Genomic DNA, 6,616 nt, shown 5'->3' with positions numbered 1-6,616 from the left:
AAGTGTAGTGATCAGTATACATCATCTTTCCAACTGCCTTGTCACTACATCAATTAATACAATTGAGCAAAAAATGTCACAAGCCCGGTGGAAAAACCTTTACACAGCCTTTCAGGGGGAAGTTTACTTCCAGCTTTTTTCCCTTGCATTAGCTTCTGTCATCCACAAAACAACAGAACCCAGTGGTGTCAATTATATTTGATTGACTGAGTAAAGCACACACACAAATAAGCGAAAACAATGGACACAAAAATCTATATATGACTCCCCTTGTCAGTGAGAATGCCTGTCTTCTCCATTTTCATGCTGCACGGTGTCCTGCTGCTACAGGCTTAAATGTTTCCTTCAGCCCCCAAACTATCACCAATTAAGTTAGCAGGGTCTTCAAAGGTGTCAAATGACTCCCTGGGCAATTGGCTGTAACTGCTGTTCAATAAATGAGGTCTAATTTATCAGTTTAACTTCACTTTTAAAAACCTAATGTCTCCTGGTACTGTGTGCCTTTTGCCCACTCTGTGAAGAGATGCCTGCCGTGTCGCATTTTGAGAGTTGTGTGAGCTCTTGTTAGCAATCAGATGTTCCGTCCATCATACCTTTCCTCTCCTTCTGAAAGAGGCATTTGAATAAAATATACTTGAGCAGTATGGACTTGAGTACGTTGTGCCTGAATAGAGGACCCCTAGAAAAACAAATGAAATGAATAAAGCATAACGTGGCATTGTTTTGGGTACAGAACAGTCTGATCACAGGTTAAAACAGTTTTTTACTTTGTCCTTTCGGCTCTGCATGAAAACAATCTTTCGAGGGCTTTTATAAGTGTTTGAGATGCAGAAAATCTCTGGCCAGATTGGAAGATGCTTTTGCAGTGAATAGTCTTCAAGAAATAAGGTAGCCAGTAAGGCTCTAATAACAGGCACGGACCCCAAAGGCCGTAATTAGTGTGTGCCATGGAAAGCATATGGATGAAACAGAGAGATGTGGAAAGGGCAGGGTGTAAAAGACTACAAAGATGTAGTGGATATAAACTCACGTTAAAGAAAAGCAACACTTTTTTTCCACCATACAGTATGCTCCCAATACAGACAAAGCTCGTGGTAAAGCTGAAACCACAGTTTTCACACGTACAGCAGTAATAATGGAAATCTTGGTATCACATTTACACGTGGCAGCGTTAGTTGCACGTGTGACTAATAAAGTGCTACTTTAATGTTTCAATTTTTTTAATATAGATACTAAACTGCTCAGTGAGACAAAGACTTTCCCAACTGTTTGTTTCAACATAATTTTTTTTTTTTGCTTTTTTAATCAATACAGAGTTTGAAATCCACCGAACGACTCTTTCTTGCACCACACAACACCTGCACTCCACTGTCTACTGGTCATACTGTAGGTTGTGGATAATGCATTATTCACATTGTTTCCTTAGCTTGCATTGCTTCTGTTTTGATCCAAATACATCAGCAATACACCTAGTCTTAAGCTTAAAACTTTATTTCAAACAACTGTAGAATCTTAAGGTTGAGTTTAGTTGAGATTTGTAGAAATCATTGATGTATTTCCAAAACAGAGGAAATATTTTGGATTCCAAACTTACAAATGGCACAAGAAGAGATGGTCTGGCAAAAGCCAAGGACACTGCATTTCCATATTCAGAAAGGCATCACCATCAGAAGAGATCTCTGAAAGACCATCTCTTCAAATGAGAACACTGAGAAGGAGAGTCTGTGAGTGAAAGAACAACAGGAATACATAAACAGGATTTATAGCAATTAAACATCCACACATAAAGAGCTATCTTTTCTAAATTCAGTCAAAAGAGAGTAGGAACTCTCTTCATCTTACATACAGATAGCAGGGCTACAAGTAGAAAGGAATGACTTAGTAATGATGCTTTGTCTCAGAATACCTTTCTCAATGCTGCAGACTTCATTTACATTTAACAAACACAAAAACCTAACATGTCCCTTACATCCTCATGAAGTCTTACTGAGCTTTTGTCAGTGTTGTTGTGCAATGTTTCTGTTGATTAAATCATCACTAGTTTGTCTTCTTATCTATGATTCATACCATGACCAGCTGCTCTTCCCCTCCCTGTCTCATTTTTAAGTATGAAGCTGCCCACTTGTAGCAAAGATTTTTACTAGTATCTGTGGTATTAAGCTAGTCTTGTATGACTAAATTATTTTTGGCTCTATTACTGTAGCCTCAGGCTTGTCTGGTTTTTCCTGTAGAATGTCTGGAGTCCCTTCTGCACCTTGGACAAGTGTCATAAGTAACGGCTCTACCTTTAGTGAAGGATTGCTAAGAAATACCACTACCCATGGCAATCTTACAGAAAATTCACCTGCAACCTCAGAGCTGGTATTTAACCTCATTCAAGAAGAACTTCCTACCATCTCATATTTTTGCAAGTTATTTACTAATGTCATAATTCTTATATTAAACTCTACCTTAGGTGGTAATTTTCCTTGTCAGTGTTTACCAACATTTCCATGAACTTCAGGAAGTTTTGTTTCATTTTCTCCACATGATCAGTTGCTGAAGAAATTTATTGAACCTGGTGAGAGTAAGTTGCTTGGGTCACTTATTTTCTGCTAGCAATAAACTACTTTTTATCAGCCTGCAAAGTTGGATATGGAATAACTGTTCTCCTATGAGCACTCACTGCTTGGCTTGCAAACTCGTGTGCTATAGCTGTCACGGTTGTCAAATGGAGATGACTTGCTTCTATTTTAAACTTGTATTGAACTGACAGAGTTAAATGTAAATTTGAGTGTTACTTCTTCCTTTGATATGATCACCTCACTCAATGTCACTTTGTATTGTGCAGATATCTCCATCTTAAACTTTGCTCTCAGTTGCAAGGAGAAATAAGGAAGACAAAATTCCCTTTAGTTTCACTGCATGGTGGTTCTCGGGTTGAGTGGAATGCAGCTGTCCCAAGAGGTTATCTCTGCAGAAGGAAATGTGACCCTCGGGTATCTAAAACAGGCAAATGTAGTTGTTTTCAGTATGAAGGCAGCGGCAGAACACAATCTAGATTTAGTTGCAGGCAAGCCCAGCAGTTTTGAGCTCTCTGCTGCATGGACTTGCCCTGTTAAAAAGGCAAATTAATATATTCTGTAGCAGAAAGTGGATTTCTACTGTAAAGTAATTTCAATTAAAACAAAACAAAACAGTCACACAGACCATTTCTGGGACTAAGAGGAAAGGTAGAAACGTCCTTGCATTGTATGTATCACCTCCATAAATAAGTGATCACCCAACAGCCTTATTGGTACTGTAAGGACCCTGCATGGTTGTTCCAGTTCCTGATTTGGGAAAGGAAACCCTAAAGCTGAAACTGAGTAGCAGTTTATTTTTACACCGTAAGCAAAGCACTCAGTTACAGAGTCAGGTGTATTGATCTGTGATTTGTTAAAAGATATTAAAGTGTAGCATGCACAGTAGTTTTTCATCTCTTACCTCTCTGCAGCTTAGAGAGGTGGCAGACTGACTGCTCACTGCCTCCTGATTGCTGTCTTCCTCTGAGCAAAGCCTGGCAGGCACCAGCAAGCATAGCTCTTCCTTGACCTTAGGAAGACAGGAAATGTTAGCATGTAACAGCCAACAGAGCCGAGATTTTAGGACCTTATCTACAAACATGACTTGTGACAGCTCAAAATAATGAAATCCAAAACAAAAACTTTTTTTTTTTTTTTTTTTTTTTTTTTTTTTTTTTTTGCCTGCTATCTTCCTACTCTCTGCTCAAGTTGTGTTAGTAGTCTGCTTTGCTTTGCTGATCATGCCATAGAGTCTTACATAATGCCCATGTGAGGGTAATGTGCTCAGAGCAACAAAACCCCTCCCTGGTCTGGGAGAAAATCGGAGTGCCAGGAGTACATGGTAAGCAGCAGTTCTTGATGGGGAACTAGAGCAACACACAGACCCCAGACCATAACAAAAGCCAATACTGTGGAGACTTTATGCCAGAAGTTCGAGATATCTCACTGATATTTCCAGTGACGCTGCCCAGAATGGGAGTGTTTCCCTTTGAAAAAAGATGCTATTTGGTACACATTTCAAAACAAACAAACAAATAAATAAATGGTAATGGTAAAGAACGTAGTAGTATTTTTGTAATTTAGTAGATGTTTTTGTTCCTGATTTAATGATTGAAAGAATCCACTGCAGTGCTGTGCAGGAGTATTTGTAGCTTGGCTGTAGCTTGCAAGAATTCCTGTATTCTTAGCACATGAAAATTGTTATTTTAAAAGTATAATCAGAATAAATAATCATAAAGTATTATACATATATAGTCCTTGATTTAAAACTGCTAATAAGCACACAATAGGACTTATTCAGATTACAGAACCCTCCTGACAAGCTTCCACAACATGCTCCTGCCCACCGATGTCCTACACTGCCTCTCCTGCAGCATGCCACTCTTTTCAAGGCATTTTCAGAGACAAGATAACTTTTTTTTTTCCTGCTTTTTTTCCATTAGTCTCACACTTTGCTACCAGCTGTGGTTCTGTCAATCCTGGCTGCATGTTCTGCAGCCACCATTTTCACGTGGTATGATCCCAATCCTGTTGGTAGTACCACAAAAGCTTTCAGAAATGAATTTTTATTTTATTTTTTTTTTAGCAGATCTTGAGGTAGCTGTCGTGCTGTGGACTATTGCCCTCTGGAGTTCAAAGCTGGGATGAGCGTTTTCTTTATATAAAATATCTGCCCTGCTCAGGCAAACTTGGTGCATTTTATCTCTTTTCAATCCACTCAGTGATCCTTCACACAAGTAGGAACATTTGTTTCTGCCTTGCCATCAGCCTGGCATCTCTGCTTTGCTGGTATAGAGAAAACTGTAATATTTTTTACTTGAATATGAACTTTATGCTTTAGGGCCATGCCAGTAGTTGAGTTGGCAATCTTGACCCATTGCTAGTGCTTATCTTGACTTCAGAAACTTTTCAAATAAGTTTGGAAGTCTTTAGCATGTTTGAGGATCTGCATTTTCTTGTTCCCTCACATTACCATTAATTATGGGAATTAACAGGTCTAACAGCCAGCCTCAGGTATCCAATGAAAAAAATATCAGACAAAATCTCACTAAACTAGTGAGAGGAGGACCTGGGGATCTTGACAGATGAAAAGCTTAACAAGGACCAGCAGTGCACTCTTGCAGCTTGGAAAGCAAATAGTATCCTGGGCTCCATCAGAAGAGGGGTGGCCAGCAGGGACAGGGAGGTGATTGTCCCCCTCTACTCTGCTCTTGTGAGGCCCCATCTGCAGTACTGTGTCCAGGTCTGGAGCCCGCAGTACAAGAAAGACAGGGAGCTGTTGGAGAGGGTCCAGAGGAGAACACGAAGACGATCAAGGGACAGGAGCACCTCCTCTATGAAGACAGGCTGAGGAGCTGGGCTTGTTCAGCCTGGAGACAAGAAGGCTGCGGGGTGACCTCATTGCAGCCTTTCAGTGCCTAAAGGGAGCCTACAAACAGGAGGGGAACCAACTCTTTGAAAGGGTTGATATGTGTAGGACAAGGGGAAATGGTTTTAAGTTGGAAGATTTAGGTTGGATGTCAGGGGAAGTTCTTTACAGAGAGAGTGGTGAGGTGCTGGAACAGCTGCCCAGATAGGCTGTGGATGCCCCGTCCTGGAGGTGTTCAAGGCCAGGTTGGATGGGACCCTGGGCAGCCTGGTCTAGTATTAAATGGAGAGTTTGGTGGCCCTGCCTGTGGGAGGGGGTCGGAGATTCATGATCCTTGAGGCCCCTTCCAAGCCTGGCCATTCTGTGATTCTGTCATTTTGTGATTTGGGAGAATAACAAGGGCAGCAGCTTACAAGGAGCTTCAATGAGCCAGATGGACCACCCACACCCAGAGAGGTCCAAGGGACTTAGATATGCCAATGACATTGGAAAATCTGTCCTTTCAAGACATTGATAAGGAATATTTCACTTGACAAGAGCAACATAATATAGACCTTACCATATCCATAGTTTCTGAATAAAACTGCAGGAAGGCAGCGTTGTTAGCATGGTTCCTAATGAAGATATACAGAGCTCTATTTTTGGAGAGTCTATAACAGGCCTAGTGACAGCCCATGGAGATTTATGCTGCAGGGTGTCCTCAGATATCTAGTGATTTCCCTCCCACAAAGATGTCCCACCGTCCTGCACATTTTGTTCTGATGCATCTCAGGAGAGAAGGCTGCCTATTAGCTGGACTAGTGTAAAGTATTAACTGATGGCCTTGCATTACATTTTGTCCTGCATTAAACTTTATACATTCACTTAAAAAATCAAATCCATGCCCATTTATTCTGAATTCTTAACAGTTATTTTAGCAACAGTAATAGGGGTATTTCTTGGCTTACCATAAAAAAAAAAAAAATAAGATTTTAAAGAAGCTGAAATACTAATCAATGATTCTTTAGGCTGGCTTGTTTTTCCACTATATTAAAAAAAAGTTCTGCAAATACTTGAATCCCAAAAGTCTGTGGAAAAAAATGAAATCTTCTTCTCCCAGACCACACTGTGGTGAAATAAATTAGTATAATGATTTATGTTTACCGTTTTAGTCAATTCTGATAGAGATTATAGAGACAAAATGACAAACTGCCTTAGCGGTAAA

General features: G+C 40.2%; 1 long non-coding RNA gene across 1 annotated transcript; it reads right to left on the bottom strand.

Annotated features, from left to right (window-relative positions):
- Positions 1–90: 90 nt before the first annotated feature.
- LOC122166052 lies at positions 91–3,520 on the bottom strand. The gene is made up of 3 exons (XR_006170653.1): positions 3,466–3,520; positions 1,595–1,722; positions 91–679 (listed from the first exon to the last, which is right to left on the bottom strand). It is a non-coding gene; the product is annotated as an uncharacterized LOC122166052 (long non-coding RNA).
- Positions 3,521–6,616: the final 3,096 nt, after the last annotated feature.

This window comes from Centrocercus urophasianus, unplaced genomic scaffold (assembly GCF_019232065.1).
Source record: "Centrocercus urophasianus isolate 14NV4802_14NV808 unplaced genomic scaffold, USGS_Curo_1.0 seq_31, whole genome shotgun sequence".
Taxonomy (NCBI): Eukaryota; Metazoa; Chordata; class Aves; order Galliformes; family Phasianidae; genus Centrocercus; species Centrocercus urophasianus.
The sequence above is the reverse complement of the archived record's forward strand: the minus strand, read 5'-3'. Positions and strand labels throughout refer to the sequence as shown.